Source organism: Saimiri boliviensis, chromosome 4 (assembly GCF_048565385.1).
Source record: "Saimiri boliviensis isolate mSaiBol1 chromosome 4, mSaiBol1.pri, whole genome shotgun sequence".
Classification (NCBI taxonomy): domain Eukaryota; kingdom Metazoa; phylum Chordata; class Mammalia; order Primates; family Cebidae; genus Saimiri; species Saimiri boliviensis.
Window position 1 is genome coordinate 70,600,911 of NC_133452.1, and position 25,143 is coordinate 70,626,053.

Genomic DNA, 25,143 nt, shown 5'->3' on the forward strand with positions numbered 1-25,143 from the left:
AGCGCCCTGAACTAGGCTGGGTTAATCTGAGATACAAAGTGGCATTTGTCTGGAGGAGCAGTGGTTGGTAATTTTAACGTTTTACAATATCTTAAATATATTCCTGTGATTTTCAGCAGGTGAAGAAGCCTTAATACAGGGGCGATGAAAGCAAAGTGTCCTGAGCAGGAGCTTAGGAGATGAGGATTCTATTGATCTTATTCCCAGCTCCTAAGCCTCTAGCTGTAAAACCTTGGGCAAATGCTTCCTTGTCCTGGATCTTAACTCCTCTAGGGATTCCTGTTAATAAACTTTGTTTCCCTACCTTCAGCACTGATTCCGGCTCATAGAGAAGATCAATAAATGGTTGTTAAATTAAAATAGTAATAATAATAATAAAAACTTTGCCCCTTTTACAAAATGAGGTGATTAGATTAAAATAAGACAATCAACAAGGAATATTCTAGTCTTGACATTTTATGACTTCATGGCCTTAATTTTTAATTTTTAATAGCACAGACAAACCCATAGCTAATGGAACATTATATTTGTGTATTGCTTAACTGTTTACAAAACATTTATACAGATTTTCTCTCAATAAAGTCTACAAACCCTGATAGCTAGATTTAATCACTCACATTTTAAGGATGAAATTGAAGCTAGAGACAGGAGCTAAAAAAGTAACGAGCCTGGATTTAAAACCAAATCACCTGATTGCAAATTGAGTGCTTTTTTCCACCCACTGCATGTCTTCTCCCACCATTTTGAGAACCGTATTTTTCTTGTCTGTGTCACATCTCCCTTTAGTGTATTTGCCCCGCCCCTCTCTGTAATATGACATTGCAAGGTAGCCTGTTGTGGAATTTTAGATGACAGAATGCAGCTTATCTGAAGAATCCGAGACAGAGCCAACATGTCAAGCAATAAAAATAGTAATGACATTTTGGAAACCTCACCTTTCAATTATCAGCTGTGACAATGAGTACACATTTGCAAGGATGTAACCTTCTCTCCCAAAAAGCAGGAAGGGCCCATTGCCTAGAATCACACACAGAGACAACCAGACACAACTGCTCTGCTTTCCACGGTGCTTGCCTTGAGTTTCTTGAGAAAGTCTAATCTTGACACTGAGATCAGCATTACTGACATGAGGCACTTGGTAAGTCAAATGTAAATGAATCTAAATTCTGAGGGAACAGAGGAAAGCCCAGTTTTAAACATTGCATCAGAGTTCTTTGGATAAAGGCTCAATTACATTAAATTAAGCAGCCGGCTAGCAAGGCTAAAAGAGTTAGTAGACAAATACAATGTGCTCTTTTACAATAGCTCCAAGAACTATAGGTCAGCTTCAACTTCTGTTGGGAAAATAACATGAGGGGAACATTTGTAAAGGGCCTATCATTGTCTTGATAAGTTGATACCGAAACTGGTAATCAGTGAAATTGGAGGCATCCTATTTCTTGTTTGAATAGAAGTGAGGCAGGGACACAAAGAGAAAGTCCATCTCAATTTGTCCTAGTATTTCCTGATTCAAATCTCACAAGCTAGTATCTCTTACTTAGTCATACCTTAGGTGTAGCTTCCAGGGAAAGTCAATGATACAGTACACGATAAGGAGTAATTATAGGAGATTAGAGTAGCTGATTTTTTTTTTTAAATAAAAGCAGGCACACACAATAGAAATTCTTATTGTGTAAACAAATGGAAAAATCTTTAAGTAGATTCTGCTGAAATGTATCTTTGAGAATAGTAAAATTTTGTTTGCAATGTGGTAAAATATCTTCTAATTATTAAATGCACAGGTGCTCTCCTGTATAAGAATTTCTAGAAGGGAAAACCAAAAACATTTAGTATTATGTTAAATCCTTGGTTTTATATGGGGGGAAAGTGTTACCCTGTACTGTCTGAGGTGTCTGGATATGCATTTTTTCAGCTACAAAGGCATTTTGGTCCATAGCTAATTGGATATGCTTTAGTTAGGAAGGAGTTTTAGGTGCTTTTCCCTTTGTTGTGTCTGATGACTCTCTCAAGCATTTCTGTGTTTAGAACTTGGGAATTGGCACAGACACCACTGCTGCAATTAATTGTCTCCTCTTTACACCACAAGCCACTATTGTCTGTGTTCTACTGAGTAAAGGCCATACCCTGCCATTAATTCTTCCCCTACACTGTCTACTTATTGCAGAGGGAGTGCTGCTCCCAAATTAATGGCAGAGAATGTCCCCAGGTACTTGGAGGTTTGCAAGTTGTGGTTCTCAAAACCATGAATTAGATAGTCAGGATATATGGGCACAAGTGACACTGAAGGCATTTTAACCCTCTGTCTTCCAAAGTTATGGTCAAAGATGCCCCAATGCAGTTATCATTTATTTTCTGCCTGAAATTTCTTCTTCCCTATAACTTTGTGCTGTGAATTTAATATTGCACTATTATGTTTCTCTGAGGATGTGCTATATATACTTTTGAATAGTTATGAATATCATTGTGCTGCCTCTGATCAGACAATCATTTCTTTCCCGCCCTGCAGGGCCTCACATACTACATGTTAGTCAAGAACTCTGTGTTCCTCTCTCCCTTTGCCCCAGTTTATCCACAGTACACTTATTTTGTCGCCCATTGTGAGCCCAAGATACTCAACCAATGCCTCAGATTCTTTGGTAAAAACAATTCTGAAACAAATGATGATTTCTCACATTTACATGGCTATCAAATCACTTTTACACATAAGTCTTTCTTTGATCTTCACAGCAATCTTGAAGAAGGGCTGATCAAGTATTATAAACCATTTTCCATGGGTGGGTATAAGTAATGAATTCTCATGACCATCAGGACACCTCATCTGATAATGACTATTTAACATCAATGATGTGTTTAAATTTTAGCTCTATCACTCAATGGCACTGTGACCAGAATAACTTTCTTTTGTAAATGGAAAAAAAAAAAGGCTTTCTTTTTGTCTGTAACTTGAATTAGGTTTAGTTTTATTGTAAGGTGATTTTCTAGTAACTAGAAATCCTTATAAAAATCCTTAAAGCTGGTGGTGAAACAGTTGATTTTTATGTTACTCCAGAAGTTAGATTAAGAAATCTTTTTGTGGAATTAGTAGTCATTTGGAGTTTCTTTCTGTGAAGTCTGTGTTCAGGTTATTAGCCAATATTTGTATTAAGTAGTCTAATTTTTCTAATTAAATTTGTAGTTTCCTTATCCTAATTTGATAAATTATCAAAACGTTTACATATTAATTCATTACAAATAACAATAATAAACCATACATATTAACATAATTAATATATTTAGTGAAAAATACATGTTCAAAAATAAAACTCAATATAAAGAGTGACATTGTTTTATGTTTCTTTTTGTAAATCTCTTTAATGTCTGGCTTAATAGCAAATAACTAAATTCCAATTCCTACTTATTTATTTATTCCTACTTATTTAATTTGCTGTGTTTTTTTTAAATTTGGTATTCAGTAACATGGGTGTACTAGAGTTTATTCAGCTATTATCCTATTGATGGAAATTTACTTTGTTTCCAGTTTCATGTTTTTTGTTTTGTTTTTGGCATCATAAATAATGCTGCAATAAACATCCTCATGGGTTTAAAAACATTTTCAGAACTACTGATATTTCTTAAGAGCCTAACATGAATGAGAACTTTTTACTCATTTGATCCCATAACTGCTATGAAAAGGCTAGAATGAATTAATTACCCCAGATTATGTAGTAAATTGCAGACCAGGGAGGCAGAGGCAGGACTGCTGATTCCTACCTTGACATCTACATCTGGCAGACAGGACTCTGGTTAGGCACGTCCAGGGCCGTGTTCACTCATGTGACACAGCTGCTTCTCTGACTGTGGTGCTCTGTCTCTTACTGGAGGTCATCGACTGCTGGCTTCATGCCCACTCAAGGCCTGACAGCCTTCCTTTTAGATCCCAGGAGTGGGTCGTATAGGGCTACACCAACATGTTATGGAGACTGAGAAATTGTTCCTTTCTTTAATCCTAAATCCACAGGGGGCTCTGCTCCATGAATTTGTGATAGTGTATTTTCCCTTGGTCTTAGGCTCAGAATATACTGACTATTGTTGAGAAATTCAAAAATAGTCCATGCTTTATAAAAATCAAAATGACATTCCTGTGAGGTTGGCAAGGGAGCAAGCTTTTTCCTTTTATGGATGATGAAATCGGCTCATAGAAACATTAAGTAAAATGCTCAAGATCACACAAGTAGTATACACCATCCGCATGAGGAAGAAGGCATGTGGAATCAAAAGCGCCACTCGTGTTCCTGGGGCCATTCCTTTTATCTGTCTTGGCTTTTGTGGAGTGAAGCATGTTACTGAAAATAGACTTTCATGTTCTGAGAGGTCTTAAAGTGCAGACTTGATGAACACTACTTTCATACTGTTCAGAACCGTTCTGGAATTCTTCCAACTGAAACTTTTGTTTGCATCGTTTTATATTGTTTATACCCTTCAAATTGCATACGAGGCAGTTTATGAGAGAACCATATGTAATGAAACTATTAAGGTAAATATAAAAATCCACAATAAAATCCAAGTAAAAGGGCAAAGAGAATTTTTCTTATTGCCTGCCTGCTTTCCTGCCTTTCTTCCTGCCTGAATAATTCAGTCCAAAAGCTATTATATGGGGTTGACCAAGGTGGGCATTCATGAGGGTGTTAGGAGCTGGGAGGGCAATAGCAGAAGCAGATTGGCCAAAGTTGTCAGAATCTGTGTGCACTGACAGATGCCCCCACTGCCAGATGGATGATGGCAATGTCCCAGAGTGAGGTGGGGGAAACTGGGTGTGAGACATTTAGGCACAGCAGAAATTAAGGTAATAAATAGAATAAGGATAATGTATTAGTATAACAATGATAACAGAAATTAGGTTCCTCATTACTGGAGAATAGTGTCAAATATATGGAAAGGGGAAAACTAGAATAAACTTCGTGATGTGGACCCATATATATATACATGGGTCTGGGAGCAATGACACTTCAATAACAAGGAAAACATGAAGTGCCCAGATCCTCTGGTTTCTTAAATACAATTCTCCACTAAAAGGATTCAGATCACCTTTGAAAAACAGTAGGTTTTTATGGCTGGGTCTCAGCAAGTAAAACATAACCCTGGACCATCTTGCACCAGAAACCAAGGAAGCGTTCAGCACAGATGCCAGCTTGAAGGGGCTCTCCCTGCCACAGTCTGGGATAATTTGAGCCTCAGAATAACAAATATTTATATAAATGAATAAATGGTAAAAAAGCTTTTCTTAACTAATAAATGTATAACATGTGATTGAAGTAGGATGCTAATACAGAGAGGAATCATTGATGAGAAAATCACCATTTGTCAGACATTAAAAGTTGACAAACATCAGTGGGTAAACGTTTGTAAGGAATGGAATCCACCTGGTCTCAGAGTATCTCCCCCTAAATACTTACTGATTACAAAGAGAAAAGGAGGAAGTTTAGAGTGGAGAAACCTAGTTAACTCTACTGCCATCAAATTATCAAAGGTGACATCCTAAATAACAGAATGACTCAAAATTATGTATCATCTGATAAGAATCAAAAGAAGAATACAGCATACCTTCTGTAACCTTTCTTCCAAAAATAAAAAAAAAAAAAAACCCTCAACCTAACCAAAAAAAAAAAAAAAAAATTAGATAAACCCAGACAGGGAGACATTATAGAAACTGGCCTTTATTATTACAAACAGTCAAGGTCATGCAAGTCAAGGAAGAAATGAGGAACTGAGACTGAAGGAGACTAAAGAGACACAACAACTAATGTAATGCATAATTTGGGACATCCGTTTGTCACTAATGACATTATGGGAACAACTGGTGAAACTTGAGTGAAATCTGTGGATTTTATGATGATAATGTATCAATGTAATTTCCTGATTTTGATGTTTTTATTGAGGTTATGTAGGAGAATGTCTTTGCAGGAATTACACACTAAAATAGTCAGGGGTGATGGGGAATCTTGTTGGTAAACTTACTTTCTAATGGCTCAGCAGAAAATGTGTTTCTTTTTTTCTTTTTTTTTTGTATTGTACTTGCAAATTTTTTGTTGTTTAAAAATATTTCAGAGAAAAAATTGAAATAAAAAGGAAAAGGGAAAGCTGTATCAAAATGTCTTAGTAAAAACTATACTTAGATTGAACACACAATTTAGGTTTGAGTTTCCAGCAGTTAATACGGCAAGGTAAACAATAAAGTCAGGTGGCAAAACAGACTTTTAAGAGCAACCAACTTTCCTTGTACCAAAATTCATGAGAGGTCTGTGGTATGGAGTTTGTACTGGTAACACCTAGTTAATTACAGTTTTTTCCACACCATAGCTCAATTTACAGAAGCAATTACTTTCTATCATTATACTTTTCTTGTAGATGATTTTCCTGCTAGTTTTAGTCATATTCTGAAATAGTTGTCTCCAGACAAACATTTTCTTCATTAGGTTGAAATCATCACTTCTACATTTCCTCTTTTGTTTTTGTTTGTCTGGACAGGGGTCTTGGATGACAAAATAGGTGGAGGGAATAATTTTAGACAAGAAAGAATAACTCCTGGATTTCTTCTTTAAGATAATAAATATTTCTGATCTAAAGGTACAGTCTGCTATGACATATATTTGGGAAACTGAATAAGTATTTGTAAATAATTATGTGGTTGTAACAATTCAGGTAAATAATATAGGGAGGATTGGTTGCTGTAAACAAACATTAAGTCTTTTCATGACATGCCAAAGTCATATATATCTAACAATAAGAGCTGTACCTTATTGAACATCTATTATGTAACAGCACTCTGCCTATATTACCTTCAGTCCTAGACAGAGCCTACAAGGAAGGTGTAATTTGTGTCTTTTTTAAAGAGAAGAAGCTGAAAGTCAGAGCACTTAACTGCTATGTCTAAGCACACAGATAGTATTTGATGGAGTTGGGATTCAACCCCCAGTCTGACTGGGTCCAAAGCCTATCTTCTTTCCACCTATCTGTGGGCTCTGTTATCAGTTTTATTTTCTATGCTCAAGGGAAATTAAGCCTTAAGTTAGATTCCTGAAATTAAGCTTGGTCCCTAAAGTGTTTAAGTCAAATATTAGGAGTGAGGTATTGCTTTCAGTCCTCAGTATCTGAGCTCTAGAAATAAGATACTGCAAGGACCTAAGCTACTTCTTGTGTTCAAATTAGGAACAATTAGAGCTGTCACATTAGCTTTTCCAATCCACCAAGACATTTTAAAGTAGTGTGTGCGTTTTGAAACAGCTCTAATCTCACATATGACTTCAAGTTCTGAAAGTATTATTATCCTTCCTATTGGTTAAAATTCCATACTAGGTTTTTGACAGGTAGGTCCAGAGGCATATGATTCATAATAGGTTGTGTGTCAGTCTTAACTGGGAATATTATACTAGCCTGGAAACTGTGTGAAACCCTGTGACAGAAGAGCCTGTGTCTAAGTAATACTGGAGCTGAGACCATGATTTTATCCTTGGCATTATGGGGATCACCAACACCTTGGATTTGGGCTTAGATGGATTCCAATTTTAATGCTAGTCTGTGCCTGAGAGATGATACCTGCAGGTATGTGTATCATTTCCACCTCATTAAAAAAATATTAAAAGAAAGACAACAGAAAGAGATTTGAGGTAGCTGACTCTGTTTCCAGTTCTATGTCCATCACATTCCCTAGTTCTTGATTTCTTCACTTGTCAAAATATCAGTGATGTTAGTACACACCTCACAGGGTTTATAACATTAATTAATTCTTATGGTAGTTCTTAGATTTCCGTGAGTTTATACACATAAAGTAGATTTAACAATACCTGGCTCCTAGAAAGCCCTTATGAATGTTTGTTATTATCACTATTAATATATTTAAAGGGATTGACATACAGTTGCTGTTAAAAAAATAATAGTTTTGTTTTCATTTCTTAAAAAAATAGAAAAAATAAAACATTTTTATATATCTTTCCTTCAAAGGATCAGTAGAGCTATTTGTGATCAAAGATGTATCCACCCACATTGCTACAGAAGATCAGAAACTATACCAGGCATTTATGCCTTTGACTTTGGGATGCTACTAATGGTGAAATAATGTACTGTTTTTGATACACCAGTGAGTTGATCTTGTAAGCTATATTTGATATATGTATAACTTTCATCTGTCATATTTTTTCTGTGCAAATAATATGTATCCCTCAGGATAAGAAATCATCCATGTGGAATAAATAACACTTTCTCTATGTAGATATACAATTATCTGAAATGTAAGGATTGAAAAATATTTGGTTAATTGAAAGTTTTACAGTGATTTGAGAGTTTGAAACAATTTTGAGATGGTGTTGACATTCTCTCTTTTTTTCATTACCAAAATTCACTGGTATCAATGCTTGGGCATATTCTACAAGTGAGTGATTTAAATTCATGGTTAATCATAACATCATGAAGTTTTGTTGCAATGAGAAATGTTCCTCATCTTCTAATCCAGGGATCCACAGAGAATGGACTGTAACCCAGAACTAGCCAACCACCAATTTTTGTTTGGCCTGTGAGCTAAGAATAATTTTCAAACTAAAGCAAAGAAGACTATGCAACTGAAATCACATATGTGATCTGCAAACCCTCAAATATTTAGTCTACTCCTTTACAAAAAAGCCTGCTGACCCCTGTCCTAATCCAACTCTGCCATTTTTTTAAAGAAGGAGAAATCAACACTGACAGGAGTTACATACTTTGACTTAGGATAATCCACTTCATGGGAGGCAGCTCTGGAGCTTGTGCCAACTTTCTTGACTCTTGGCTTTATGCTGTAGCAGCAACAGCCTGCTTTCTCAGCCATTTTCCTTTGGAGGGGCTTTTTACCTAGCTAATAAGAATTGCATTTTAAAAGATAACATGAATATTTTCAACTTATGTGGCATCTACTTCCTGATGATCTCAAGGCACTTTCATCTGGGTTGAACCAATTCTGCCAGTGTAGGAATTGCTTCTGGATGGGAAACTGGATTACTAGGTAGCAACAGCAATTTAGGTAACTAGTTATTACTAGTTATCTGGATTAATAACAGATTAAAAGGTAAGAAATAAACATATTTAACCTGCTTATAAGAAGCAATACAATACTTACTAAAATAATCATGTTGTATATTTAGGATCCCAAATGAATTACCAAGACCCTAGACTAATGGCGTTAGCTTGTCTATGATGCTAACCTGCAAGTTTGAGCCTTGCTAGATAATAGTAGAGGTGGCAGTGGTGGTGTTTCAAAGTTTGGAATATGCTCAAAGTTTGGAATAGGCTAAATATTCATAAAATTATAATTTCAATTTAAGCAATAGATACTTGGACATCACTGGAAAGATGCCAGGTGAGGGAAACTACATAATCCTGAGTGGAGTCTCCAAGTTTGCCAGTCCACTACCTCCCCAAAAACCTCTTAGTGAGTTGAAGATTTATTTTTGGTCTATTTTTTCCCTAACATATTTGAAATAAGGCATACTTCAGAAAAGAATGCCCACTAATAGATTTGTTATTTTAATTTTGACTTGTTCTCTATCTCTATACCAAAGTACTAAAGATTAATTTAATATGTGAACCAATTCCTTCTATAAATTTGCAAAAGAATTACTTAGTTTATATTGCCTGATATGTTTTCTATCCAATATGTTCATTCTAAGTCCACTTTTCCAATAAAGTCCATTTTATTAATTGAAATAGTAAGTCAATAACTTTTCTTGAAATCAAAACTCCACACTGGATATATTGTCAGCAGTATAGCTACTTTGATCAGTATTCATTCTTTGCAAATGCTAAGAATAAGAATGTGGGTGTAATTGGGAAGCATGCATTTAATGCTAACTGAATGGAAATCCTTCTATGGAACTAGCAGACAGGTGGATTTCGTAGAGTGTCTTTTTAGGTGCTTCTATTATAAACATTTCTCCGATCAGCTGATGGTTGATAAGGAGCTCTTTACCTACGTGGATTATAAAACATTACCCAAAGTACTGAAAACCATATGCAAATTTGAGTACATAAAAATGTGTTTGGATTTGATACATTTTTCAAATGAATGATTTGAATTGAGACTCAAATGTTTATTTGTAGAACTCTCCATATATTTTATAAAATATAGCATTGGTAATATGATTTTCATTTTAATATCTATAGCAGAACACATTAATGCTCTATCTTATAGGTATCCAATATATATTATTTTCTGATTCCCTACATTTGATGAGGGTAGAAGCAGTAGCCACAACTACCCAAATTATTATAAAATATTTGCTGAGACACATTACACCAGATACAATATGCTCCAACCAATACTTCTCAAAAATTACAGTCAATATTATTTAGACACACATGTTCTGAAACTGCAAAGGGCATGGTGAGTATCAGCGAAAATTACTACATACGTAATTGCGCAAATTACTGGATATATTACATGTCTTGGTCATACCTAGGTTAGAAAGCTATTTAGAGCCTACTGCTTCAGCCACAGACTGTTTATTCCTCACATAATGCTAATCACAGTGATTGTGCCTGTCTCTGTTATGTCTGGCGAAGCAATGTGTAAGAAGTCAGCTCTGGCCGGGACAGCCAGTTGAACACACATGGCAACACAAAAAATTTCATTTAGCTAGGCCGCCTATTCCAGGCCCTTTACTAAAATTCCTAAATCACTGGAAATAAAACTAAAATTCCAATGTCTGGATATCTTTTAGTATTTTCTGGTTTTAGTTTTATTAGTTTGATATTTGGAAAAAATAAAGCAAGTGATAATTTTTGTATTGTTTAAATACTTTTTAAATTTTTTAATTTTTCTCCTTGCCATCACAGTTTGGTAATTTTACTCCCAAGAGAGATGGAATACACATCAAGGAGCTACAGGGTTGAGGATCCTAGCCCACGTGGCATAAAAAACATGATGCCCTTCAAGGCTTGCCATGTAGGCTTTACCCAGAGAAGAAGGTGTGGCATTTCAGGACATTTGCTAGGCAGGAAAGTAGGGACCACATGCCTAACCAGCATTCTAGTCTGGGCATCTATACATGTCTCTATGATAATATTCCCATTTAAGGGATTGTCTTTAATGAGTTAAGGACAATTTCATACTGAGATAGAAGTTTTGTCAAATCTAAGCCCATTTATAGCGACAAAAGCCAAGGCAGGACAGGCACAGTGGCTCATGCCTGTAATCCCAGCATTCTGGGAGGCCAAGGTGGGTGGATCACTTTGAGATCAGAAGTTCGAGAACAGCCTGGCCAACACGGAGAAAACCCCGTCTCTCCTAAAAATACAAAAATTAGCTGGATATGGTAGAACATGCCTGTAATCCCAGTTACTCAGGGTTGCTGAGGCAGGAGAATTGCTTGAACCCTGGAGGTGGAGCTTGCAGTGAGCCGAGATCATGCCACTGCACTCCAGCCTGGGTGACAGAGTGAGACTGTCTTAAAAAACAACAACAACAACAAACAAATTAAGGCAAAATATCTTGTTTATCTAAAGTCATGCGTTTAGCCACTTTGAAAAAAACTATGACTCACCATCAATCACAGAGATCTAAAATATTCCTTTTGGGTGTTGCTGATACTTAAAGTTGTTGTACTCTGAAGATGAAAGTTACATCCACTCAGAATTGAACGCTTAACATTATTTATTTAAGAATGCAATTTGTAGCCAACTGAGTATTTTAGAAATTAATACCTGAGTGAAAGTTGGTCTTAAGCCTTTAAGAGTTGTACCATGATTCTCCTTTGCATGACTTGCACTTATTGCCCTAATATTGAAGATCTATCTAGTTATACTGTTACTTAGAATACTTATGATGTACAGCATATCATATTTTCAAAATGTTTTAATTGTTTCTTTAATTCTAGCCGTAAAAAGTTTTTTTCTAATAAGTGACTAGAATATTTCAATTTTAATGTCCCTATATACTTTATAGTTTCATGTATTTAGTGCCGCAATGTAAACAGTCTACTGTAGAATGTTACCTAGTATTTTTCCATTGATTTCCTATCTACTATGATACCGTGATTATATATTACTTGGTGTTTCTCTTTATTATTCCCCCGGATATAAACTGTGCTATTTTAAAGCATTTAATTTGATGGTGTGAACCCTAATCCCATCGCAAAGCACTTACCTATGTGTCATGTTGTCACAATTTACTCCCTAGTGTAAGTCTAGGGGGGTACTTGCTTATATTTAAGAAAATCGCTGCATGCTGAATTCATCATACATTGGGAAAACAGATCCTTATTCATTCAGTGAACAGACCATGCAGATTTCTATGACATAGCACTGTGTTGGCCAAGGCTCTATGGGAACAACTATCTATTGTAAAATGGTAGGAGAATAACTGTGAACTCCTTTTGTAACCAATAAAATTCAGAAGTGGCACATTGTAACTCGGTTTGCAATATTTTTTTCCAATATTTTCTTAAAGCTTTATGTATGGAAAGTGTCTTTGTTTTCACTCCATTTTGCATTTTGCCAAGAAAAAGTGACAAAACAGTACTTATCATCTTCCTTCAAAACATATGGCATGTGCCCACGGAATATTAAATGATCTTTTACAATGACAACAAATGTTGTGATATTTCATCTGAAACTCTCAGAATGTAAGGTTTCTTGAAGCAGGCAGGAAAAGCTAAAACGTGGTTTAGGAGGATTGGTTTGCTGGTAGAGATGGTGATGAAAACATATGCCATTTCAAATCTGAAGGAGTACTGCATGTATATGACTCTATAAGTGGGAGTGGTAGAAAATCTATTATGTATTTGGACTTAAAGATCTTAAGCAGATCCTATACCCAATTTAGTGTTCTCTGGTTTGAAAGAGACACAAAATTGTGTATACGTGGTTGTCTTTTTTTCTGTTGTCTTTCACTGTCATCAGAACATTTTTCCAGTGATCCCAGGTTACTAAGAAGAGGGCTTCCTAATTTTTTTCCTCACAAACTACCACCCAAAGGAGGAGGAGTCCTTTATTTGATCTGTAAGCATGGGCAAAGGACCCAAGAATGTGTAACTTGGTCTTTCCTTCTTGTCTCTCTCAAACCTGCCTGCTCCAGCGTGAACGTATTTTGCTGTCCTCCTGCCCCCATGCAATGAACACAGTATTTTAGGTCCAGATCTGCCTTCCAGAGGCTGATCTGCAGATCCATCCCTCATGTTCCTCACTGTCAGGGCTCTGCAGTGTTTTCCATGTTAGAATATCGGCTCAGTAGCCCCAGGCTCTTTCTTCAGTGAGTCGTCCCAAGGTCTAGACTGCAGGTAGGCATAAGGTTTGAGTAAAGGGACACTTCATTTTTGCCACATGTTAAGCCGTATTTGCCCCTACATTTTTTTAACCAGCAATAAAGCATATATTTCAATCTCTATCTGTTCACATTTGGAGTTTATCTCTTAGTTGGCTTAGAGCAATGCAGAGGGAAAATGTATATTACTGTTTACCATTGCTCAATACCCTAGCATTCACCATAAGGATTAAATGTTATGATACTCATATTCACATAAGCTTTGAATGCCAAACTAATAGTTGCTATTAATAACAGATCCTTAAGAACAAGTTTTTATTTAATGCCACAACACTCTTTTCATATTAGTATTTATTCAGATAGTAAAACAAAACAAATAATATTTTTAAAGAAAATTCTAGCTTTAAGTATACTTTAAAATTGTAATCTATCTTGTTTCACCTCTCTATTCCTTCATTAAAAAATATCAGTTGGAAGGCTTATAATGCTTAATGAAAGATAGAAGAAAGAAAATTTTGTTTTATGTTAGTAATAACATTATAAATAATAATAATATATAAATATTGTTAACATCTTAATATTAATTTAAATTAATTTCATTACATTTCTGTGAAAATTAATATTCACAGAGAAATCAGGTATCTTTGGTACAGTCCTGGCCACTACTTCTGATAGTACTTTGGCATTAACAGACTCAACATTTTTATTACTAAGCAAATTATGTCAAAAGAAAAAGACATTCTTTTGCTCATCAATAAAATACCAAGAAACCACCACATACTAAGTATTTTTCCAGGTTCTGGGGTCACATCAGTGAAAGTACAGACTAAAATCTGGAGATTTTATTGCCACAGAAACTCACATTCCAGTGGCAGGGAAGATATAGTAAATAATAAACAACAAAAACGCAATTTTTGTGTTTACGTGTAAAGTTTCAGGGAAAATAAATAAAGCTGAGCACAGATGATGGGTGTGAACTGCAATTTAAGTAGGTTAGTCAGAGTAGACCCCTTTAAGGAGATATTTGATAAAAGACTTGAAAGAGGTAGGGAAGTGAGCCAGGTAGACATCAATGAGAAAGACCATCCAAGCAGATGGTACAGCCATTGCCAAGGCCCTGGGATAGGGCTGTGTGTTGGTGTTTGAGGAAGCAGAAGTAGGCCAGTGTGGCCAAGGGGTGGGAAGGACAAAGGTAGGGAAACAGGGAAGGAGAGAGGGAGGGAGGAGTGGTGGGAAATATGACCAGAAAGAGAGATCAGACAGCAAGTTGTTGTGCCTTATAGGCACTGTGAGAATTGGAATTTTTCTCTGAGAGAAATGGAAAGCCATTTGGAAGAGTTGAGAGATGAATATCACCTAATGACATTGTTTAATATGGTTGTTCTGGCTGTTACATTGAGAACAGACTTCTGGGAGACAAGACTACAATTAAAGAGGCTAGTTAGGAGGTGGTTGTTACTAGTGAGGTGAGCAATAATGGCAGCTAGAACATACGCCGGCCGTGGAGGCGAATCAGCGCCGCGATTCTTGATACATGGTGAAAGTTAATCTGAAATGGTCTTCTGATGCACTGGATATAAGGTACGAGCTACAGAGATGGGGCAAGGATTGCTCCAGAGTTTTTGTCTAACTAGAAGGACAGATGTTTTATTTACTGAGATGGAAAACATGGTGGGCAAAACATGTTGGGAGGGATACAGTCAGAAATGTAGTTTCAGACATCTTAAACTTGAAATGTTCACTAGAAATCTAACAGAAGACATTGAATGTGGTATAGGATATGTGAGTCTGGAGTTCAGGGGAAAAGTCTAGGCTGGAGTCATAAATTTGGAAATTGTCAATATAGAGATGGTATTTAAAGCATCTGTGGATTCCTGGACAGAACACTTTCAAAGCCTATAAAAAGGAGACATTCCAAAGTTCTCTGAAGGTGAGCTTTTCTTTTTAGCCATGTTTGAGATTCCATAGGGGTTAACATTTTAAAAGGGAACCATTGAAAGATGAATGTTTTCCTGCTGAAGTGACATTAAAAGAAAAAAAAAATGCCCTTCAATGTCATATGCACCTTCGCCTCTGCAGGTAAAATGAAAAGAATTCAGATAATCCAGAGTTAATTTAGAGAATTCTGATTCAAGCAGGCACCAGTTCGACTATCAGAAGCTCTTCAATTCTGTGTGACTTCTGCATACCTTTACATTTACGGTGCGTGTCATTTTGTACTACGTTGGCTTGCAGACAAAATCAGAGGTCTTGCAGCTTCCATGGCAGAAGAAAAAAAAAATGACTTTTCTGCCTAATAGTCATGCCTGCTCAATTTTTATAACTCATTTTTTCTATGGTACAAAGTAGTTATTAGATGCTGTACTACGGGCCTGAAAGAGTTAGTTCACTTCTCCCGAGAGCCCAGTGCAATCCTAAGGAGTTCCACATTGGGAGAATCTGGCTCAAAATAACAGTCTACACAAGACTTTCTGAGTCAGAAAACTATTTAAAGATGAGAGTGCTAAACACTAGTTCCAATAAATACTGGTAACTCTTTTGCATGTGAGCATACCACAATAGAAAAAGTGAAATAACTATCTTTAAATCACAAGGCAAGATGGGTGTTGGCAAGGAAAAAAACACTAGATTTCTGCCTGTAGGTTGTGTGATCAGGTCCTGGTGACTGGACTCAAATGATGACACTAGTTCTAACGCTGTCAACCTGACTTTCCTTGTGATTTACCTCTTTGGCACAGAGTCATGTAACATCATTACTCCTGAGAGAGTGACCGTTATCGCCTTAGAAATACTGCACTGAGTTTTCAATACCCATCAAAAGAGAATACTAATGTTTTAAAATGCATAACACAGGATTTTTGCAAATCTAAGCTTAACATAATTTTCCTTGAAGAAATTGTTTCTAAAAGAGTAATAAAAAAATGTTTCCTGTTACTGTAACTGCCCTCTTTATATAGAGATTTGAGAATGCGAAACAGAGAGGTGAGTGTCAAACACATGCTTCAGCACCTTTGGCCAGCATAAAGCCAAAGTTCAATAGCTTGAAAGAAGATCAGCAGTATCACTGTGAGAGGTGAGGAGACAGATCTGGTCCATGCTTTTGGGGGTGTCCCTGGCTTTCCTATCCCTATAACGTAAACACAGACACCGTGACCTGTTTCTGTGGAGCATCTCCTCCATATTCAGGGTTCTGATCTGAGCTTGGTGGGAGAGCTGAGGTCTCGGTCGATGGAAACTGAAAGAGCACTGGGCATGAGTCCTGGCAACAGATTGCCCCTTCCCACTAAGCTTTCAGCCACACACATGCACACTATTTGAGTGCATATCACTGGTGAGCTGGGGATCTGTTCCTTCAGAAAGCACAATCTGGGAACAACTTTTCTCATTTACATAGAGTAGAGGGAATACTAATTAAATCTGTAAATCTGCTAGATACCCATCCATCTTCATAGTGTGAGCTTTAACCAGGTAGCGGGGTGGAGGGAAGGATGCCGAGTCAGGAGGCTGGTGTTCCTTCTTCCAGCTCATAGAACTCTGGCTTTAAGATGAGGTGGGCAGTGATTTTTAGTTGACTTACTTTCTCATTATTTAAAACGGTTTGGTTTAGAAGTCCATACCCTTGTGTTTTGGGTCTTTGTTAAAGCTTACAGAAATTATTTCTAATGTCCATGGAGTTCTGTTTTGCAAACAGCCTGCTAAGGAGTTGTATAAGAAAAGAAGACAACTTTATGGCCCCATTTCTGGTGTACTGTACTCAGGCCTGGATGTATTTGATTAAATTTGCCTTAATGGGTCACAAAGGTGCCTCTCAGGTCCTCTGGGGTAACATTAGGAACAGAGTAGCCTTTGGAAACTGCCACCAAATGAATAAAGGGTTGATCGGATTTTTTTTTTTTTTTTAAAAGCACTCATTTGCTCTCTCCAGACCTCGCATGTTTGTTAAATTGGGAAAGCTCAGCAGGTGGTGTGTCTGAAATCTTTTTTTTTCTTCTTTTTCTTTTACACTTGATACTTGAAACTGACACAAAGACAACTGAAGCTGCTCGGTCAAATTTCCTGTCTCAAAACAGAGCACTGCTTCTCTTCAAGAGAGTGAACCGTTAGCTGCTGTGATGCAGGATAATTGCTCTCTAAGTAGTACCGCTCCCTCTCCTTGCCTGAGATTTTAGTTAAAAGGCCCTGTGGTCTGTGCCTGTAGCTACTGAAAAACTCTCACCTACTTGTAGTAAAGTGGAACCTGCCTGAAGGAAAACATGAAGTATTCTTCTAATCAGTGACTGAATGCATGTTGTTTGCACTTGCCTCTCTGTAGAAAGAGAATACCACTCGCCTTCCCACAGTGAGTGTTTACTCACATTCCTATCTGCATCTTCTTTCCTCTGTGGGAGCCGAGCCCAAGGTCACCTTCAGTGCTTGTCATGTGGATCAGCTGACATCCTCCCACTCTGTCTCACGACTAGCTTTTGACTGACTCAGGACTCTGAAACTTCTAGTCTAGGCTATTTGGCTCTCCTAGTTTATGGCATTTCATACTTTCCAGTTGGGTCCTTTGCCTTCTGCTTTTGTGTGACCTGCTCGCTTTCTTCAGCTGGATTTATCTGCTGCTTCTTCCCCAGGCTGTCTGCAGGCTAAGCCATCTACATCGCATAGTGCAGTGCAGCCTTAGAGATGAAATGACCTGCCTCCATGCTTTGGTCTATGTTTTTCTAACATTCAAATTAAAATGAAAGCCATCCTTCTCCATGGAGCCTTCGATAATGTTACAAAGGCTCCTCTGATCTATTTAATTCTATTTCACCAGGAACTTATATCTGAAGTCTATTGTCTCCTCCTGTTCTCTGCCTGAATCCCAGAGGTCTCCCCATCAGTGTACTCCTCACATTGGCAGCTCTGGGTGACCAGGAGAGACATGATGATGGTGATTATACCTTTTGTTTTTGTCTCCAGGACCCTGCACAATACCTGGCAATACATGTTTCTTGAACAGATGAAGGTAAGATTACCCTTCTTTGTGCCTTAGATTAAAATCAGAGGCAGAGGCTTTGGAAGAGGAGATGGGACTTAGTGCTGCAGATGAGAGAGGTGACCTGCCAGTCTTCTCTGGTCCACCTTTGGTTCTGTCATTACATATGCCACCCTAGGTTGTCACTGGAACTGGAGTCAGGGATTAGAAAGGAAGAGGAAGGCAGACAGGGAAATCTTTTGGGGAGAGAGGAGAGGAAGGAGATTTTCTAGGCAGCCACTCAGGGTATATGGAAGGTGAGTTTACACAGGAGCTACTTGTTTCTAGGATGCTCACAGATGGGAGGGCTTAATTCCACCAGATGCAAGCCATAGCCCATTGCTGGGCTCCTCCCCTCATTCCTTCCTCACAAAGCTTCTGGTCTGTGTGAGATTACCTCCACCTTTCTGGTCCTGTGTTCCCTTCAAACAAAGACCACAATTTCCCTAAGCTAGGATAGATCTGGGATATACACAACCTTTGACAACTGTCTCCTTTCGGGGAGATTTCAGTATTCTCCAAGTATTAACATTCTTAGCCTTTCTGAGCCTGGGAATTTTCTTAATCCAACACATGCCAATGGGTGGTCTTTAACAGCCCCTCCTATTTGCTGAATGCTGGGTTTCAGCAAATCTTACTATTAAGTGGCGTTAGAAGGGTGGAGCTAGAAGGAAAGACAATACATTTTGACTGTTACCTTCTCTAGACTGAACTTTTCATAGGAAAGAAACAAAATTCACTGATTACTAAAACGAGGTAATTTGAGCCTTGTGTTTTGAATTCATACAGTGGAAGTTTTAATTTAAGAAAAGGAAAAAAAATCCTACTTACATGCTTGAGCATTGCAAGAACTCATTTCATGTTTATAATTGTTAAATTTAAAAAAATTGAATGAACCTTTCAAAGTGAGTAATTTTTTATTTGAATTCTACATCCTTATGTATTATGTAACAATTAGTAATGATGTGATGGATAATTTTCTTTGGAACAGTTCCTGATTCCATTACTCAGCTACTCGATCGACCAGTAATTATGAATCATATCTTTAATTAGCTGCTGCTCTTCAGAAACATATGAAAGCCAAGGGCATAAAGTAATTGGCATAAAAGTTTTCCTAATTAATTTATCTGTCCGTGTAAGTAACCAGGGCGAGAGTCTGGGGATCATTTATAACTCCAGGAAGGCCGGCCCTAAAACTCACCATTGAAGGAGATTTATGTTTGTGAATTATAAAAAGACAACAAGCCACAAAATTGCATTATCCCCAAACTCTAGCAATGCAGCCCGTAATGTGCTGCTCAGAGATGAGCAAAAAGTTCCTATTGATCCAATTCATTTTCATCATATCCTCCAGTGAATCTTTCAAATCTCTCTTGCCTTTTCCTCATTCAACATTGTAACAGTAATCAAGCACATTAAGCAATTCATTAAACAACAGCCCCGCTGACCACAGGGAGCACTGCAGCTAACATTCATTAGGCAGCCAATAACTTTATTTAAGTAGCAAAGGGCTTGGGAGTAAAAACCAACTCCTTTGTCTCTCTGTAAGGAAACGCACGTTTCAGCAATGATCAAGGCGTACACCCTCCAACCCACAAAGGTACTTTCAGATGAAGATCTATCTCTACATAAAGCAAAATTAAGGTAGGATTAAGGTGTCCTGATTATATTCTCTCCTTGCCAAAATGGTAGTGTAAGACTTAGATCACTGCTGAGCATGTCTATGGAAGATTTATGCCTAGTGTGGAAATGGAATGTTCAAATATTGATATTTTGATGCCAGAGTTTCAGATCTGACTTTCAAAATGCTGAATGACACAGGAGCTAGGATGGTTGTGTGGCTTCAGAGAATCTAGGCTGGCTTTATGTGGTTGATAAAAGAGATGGATGTATTTTCTTTCTTGACAACAGAAAAAGAACTGAAATAAGAAAGCAAGCGGCACAAATTGTTTCTTCAAACCACAATTAGAGGTATCCTAGAAAAGTTGTACTCTTCCCTCTGAGGTCTGGGAGGAGTCCTAGGGAGAAGGTAAAGAAGGAGGTGACTAGAAAGTGTCACAGAAGCTGTGCTTTTGAGAGAGGCGCCTGCCCCTCTCACACAGCTGTCCTGCACTTTTCTCTAACAGGTGAACTTGTTTTAATGGAGCAACTTGAGACCATTGTTATGTAGGCTAGATTTTCATAAATAACACTATCCATGATTTGAAGAAACTATTTTCAGAGAAGATTATTTTCTTCGTGGAGAGGACCAGAGGAAATCCCTTTTCATGGGGCATTATTTTATTGCCTGAAGAGTTTCTAGAGGAAATATATGAGAGTTTCATTTCTAAGACTTTCCATCTCCCACCTTTCAATAGTGGACCATGTGTCAGAATTAACCATCATTTGATAAATGTTCTTTTTAATTAATGAAATATCCTCTTCTTCTAAATATTTCGTCTCATAGATAAGGTGCTGGCATCACTCCTTCTAGCCTATACGTATCGAGTAAGCTACTGACATTGAGCTCAGTACGTAAAATTGTCTTGGTTTTAGACTCTACTTTGCAGTACAGCTAATAAAAGCAGGGTGCATAGCAAAATTAAATGTATGATTTCCTTCTCCTTCCTGCCATGTTGGACATGTGGGTTTTGAATGGGGCTCCTCCCCCTGCTTGAGTAATATCTGAAATTATTCTCTGAGCTTCTGAGAGGGGGGATTCTATATGAGGCATGAAGCAGAGAAAGACTCTGGGTTAGAGCAGAGGAATGGGAGGTCTTGAAGACCAATATTAGGAGCCGGGTGCAAATAAACCACTGGAGTGAATAAACCACTCTTGTAAACAGTAGGGATTTAACATTGTCACCTTTAGAGAAAGTGCTTTAAAAGAAAATTGACAAATGCAAATTCTACTGCCTCAAAGGTTAACAACAAAGTCAATTCTGTATCCCTAAAATGTTCACTCTGTATACATTTTAAATAATCGAATCCTACTTTTTGGTCCTAATGATCGTCTGCAGGATTTTATCTTTCAAAATGAAGCAAATTTTGTGCCTCCTCAGTTGTACCACCTGTGCTGCTACATTCAGGCTATGGCTGAGAGCAAAGGAGGAGAGAAGGGAACTGTAGTGCATCAAAGGCAATATTGCTGATGACATGGAGATCAGAGTGAAATGTGGCTTTGCCTGAGATTTAAATCCCCTTTAACCATGAGCTGTTGCGGTTGAATTCATTTTTAATGCCAATATGTTGAATATAGTCATACTCTTTCTCTGGGTAATTCCATGGTACTCTTACTTTTTTGCCTTAGTCTTTAGAAATATCACAGATAAGGATGGTCAAAAGTTCTTTCAAAAAAGTAAATTTTAAAAAGCCAACCTTTGGTGACATTTTACCTTTATCCTGCTTAATAACAGAAAAAGCTAACACAGTTTGAATGTATAATAAGCGTCATACATTCCAGACACTGTGACAACAGCTTTGCAGGTAGTATTTTATTTAATTCTTTCAATTATAGAATGAGGCAAGTATTATTATTTATTCTACCTTATAATTTATACATTTGGGGGTTAGAGGATTTGTATGACTTGTCCAAGGTCCATTGGTAACTAGAGCTGGCTAGTATTAGCTTAAGAACACCAGTTGTGATTATCTCTTCTCAGCTTCTATTTTAGTGACTTCATGGTGGTAATTTGCATTGGCTATAGTGGGAGCATTTACACCATGGAAATAAGCAAATGCTACAAATGAAGATCCTCTGCACCCCAAAACACAGTTTCTAAACATTACTAGCACAATGCATCCAAGATCATGCAGGTAGTAAATGGGAGAGCTCAGATATTTTAGTGGTATATTAAACTGCCTCACTGAATTATCACTCAGTCCATGACATTTACTGAACACTTTCCCCCCTACAAAGCCTGTATTTAATGTTCTAGACTTAATTTTTTAAAATCTGAGTTTATTTGGGGAGCCCAAACACCAAACTGGGAGTACATTTAAGGACATCCAGCCAGACACATGCTCTTGCAGTCTGGCCAGATGAGGTGGGAGGGCAGACTGTCTTTAACAGTTATTGGTTCTCCTGCCATAGGTTCAGATGAATAGATGAGGTGGTTCTTTTTTGAACTTTCGCCCTAAACATTGACAAGCTAGGCAAATTGCAGAGGAAAGGATTATTGGATTTACAAAAACAGGGGTACAGACATAGTTATATCCAACAATAGATACCAACCATGGCAGGGGTAATGAAAAATAAGAAGAAGAAACTGTTAAATTTTAATTTTGCAGATGTGTTATAAGTATTGTAGTTATGTTTAAATGATTCCTTATCTTTTGTGATACTGATACTGAAGTATTAACAGAGAAAAGGATATGATCTCTGTAATTTGTTTCGAAATAATCTGTAGGATGAAAATCTGGGGATAGGTGGGAATATAGATGAAAGAAGATTAACCAAAATTTCAGAGGCTGAGTAATGGGTATGTGGAAGTTCATTTTACTATTCTCTCTGTTTTTGTGTTTGTTTGAAATGTTCTATAATAAAAAGTAAAACAAACAAACCACTAGACCACAAAGGTGCAATTTGGTGTTATAAGGCAAGCACAAAACCCATCCCAAATCTATGCATATCCAGGTTTACAGATATCAAAATATAGTAACAGAATATTAATGAAAACTAAATATTACATAATCTTGAAAAAAAAACCTTATTCTATAGTAAACAAGGCTGATTGTAATAGTAACATAAGACTAAGAAGGGAAGCTTCCAGATGTTAGTTATTTATGTTTCAGTGGATGAACTTCATGTATCAATATTTTTTTGAGATGGAGTCTCATTGTCACCCAGTTTGGAGTGCCACAGGTGACACTACAACCTCCGCCTCCTGGGTTCAAGCAATTCTTTTGCATCAGCCTCTCAAGTATCCGGGACTACAGGCAGGTGCCATTACACCTGGATTTTTTTTTTTTTTTTTTTTGTATTTTCAGTAGAGATGGGGTTTAACCATCTTGGCCAGGTTGGTCTTGAACTCCTGAACTCAGGTGATCTCCCTGCTGGGGCCTCCCAAAGTGCGCAGATTACAGGCATGAGCCACTGTACCTGGCCCACTATCAAACATTTTAACAAACATTCCTTTTTGGCTTCCAGATACCAGTCAGGATTGTTACATTGGCTTTACCTTTATCAATTTAATTCTGCAAACTTTCTGAGTTTCCTCTTCAGAAGGGAAGACAGTGAATCAGATACAGTAATGCAGTTTTTTCTAAACATTGAGTGTTTATACAGTATCTTCACTAACTTTCTGACGAAGAGCACTGCATTTAAACTTGTCATCTAAATATACGTTTTTCAAAATAGTAAGATTTTAATAGTATCAAGCAGGGAAAAACATTGAATAATAAAACTTTAAAAGACAACTTTTAAAATAAACCCTTAGATAAGTTTGGAGTCTTTCACCATAATAATTATCTTTTTTATTATTGGTAAATCCTCATTCTCCTCTCCTGTGCTGTCCTTGATAATTTTTTTAATTTTAAACTAAGCAATCCCAACTTGGAGCTAAGATATTCCCTTGACTTTGATATTCCTGTATTTGAGGTGTACTAGGGGTTAAAAGTCTAATCTCTCTTCTCTCAGCTTTAGCACTGACTTGTCTTGGTCTCTGCCACATGCCATCATCCCACTTAGGTAGCTGAAACTAATTAAAAGAAGTTCTTAATTTCAGCCTAACACCGTCAATTAGCTAAAGAGGTTTATGCTGCTCCTTCAGTTCTTTTGCTTCGAATTTCTCTATGAGGCCAGTGATCTTTTTCCTAAGGAGGAAGAATGGGAAGAGCAGCATGGAAGTAGCAGCAGTGTTGTTCCAGTTTTAGACAAATGTTTTCCTACTTCGTCTTTTTCTTTTTGGAAGCAATTAGGTCCAATTTCTCTCCCTCAAACTCCCAAGGAAAGAAAAAAAAAAGTCATTTATTTTAAGTTTGCAATTGTTATTGTGTTTCTTTATGAACCCCCCTTCCCCATCTATTTGGTGCCTCTTCTGGGTTAAGCCCTTAGTGGGATGCTTTAAATACATTAACATTTAGTTTTCGGTTATTATGTCCCTTTTTAATATGAGGAATTGGAGATTCGAGGGACAAAGATGAAGTAACGTGTACAACCAGGATTACAAAAGTAGTAAGTATTAGAGGCAGAAATCAAACCAGTGTCCCCTACCTCTAAAGCTTGGAGGAGTTCCTTTGTCTCACAGTTTATTTAATTAAATGTTTCCCAGCTGGTTCCCATTAGCAATAGTTTTCAGCTCTGTTCTTGCTTAGTCAGTATGAATTACATTAGAATAGCAAATTTTATTTAAAATGAATCAGAAAAAAATATTGCTTTCTTTGTAGAGATTATTATTTTGTGGTAGTCTTCAAATAGCAACTTTCTTTCACACAGCACTCGGTTATCAACACGATAACTTAATATTTGTTGAGCTGTCTTATTTCAAACTAGGTAATAAGACAACATCATCATACAGCACAGTTTCTGTCTTTAAGATGTTTATAGAAGCATACAAACATGACATACTCTTCCTTCTCCACTATGTTAACTTCATGATATTAGCATTCAACTTTTATTTCTGCTTTATGATTAAAAAAATATTTAAAACAGGCCGGGCGCGGTGGCTCAAGCCTGTAATCCCAGCACTTTGGGAGGCTGAGGCGGGTGGATCACGAGGTCAAGAGATCGAGACCATCCTGGTCAACATGGTGAAACCCCGTCTCTACTAAAAATACAAAAAATTAGCTGGGCATGGTGGCACGTGCCTATAATCCCAGCTACTCAGGAGGCTGAGGCAGGAGAATTGCCTGAACCCAGGAGGCGGAGGTTGCGGTGAGCTGAGATCATGCCATTGCA

At 37.3% G+C, this 25,143-nt stretch overlaps 1 long non-coding RNA gene across 1 annotated transcript; it reads left to right on the forward strand.

Moving 5' to 3' along the window:
* The first annotated feature begins 948 nt into the window (after nt 1-948).
* On the forward strand, nt 949-24,909 carry LOC141584282 (uncharacterized). Its single transcript, XR_012517230.1, has 3 exons — nt 949-1,138; nt 18,212-18,257; nt 19,816-24,909. It is a non-coding gene; the product is annotated as an uncharacterized LOC141584282 (long non-coding RNA).
* Nucleotides 24,910-25,143: the final 234 nt, after the last annotated feature.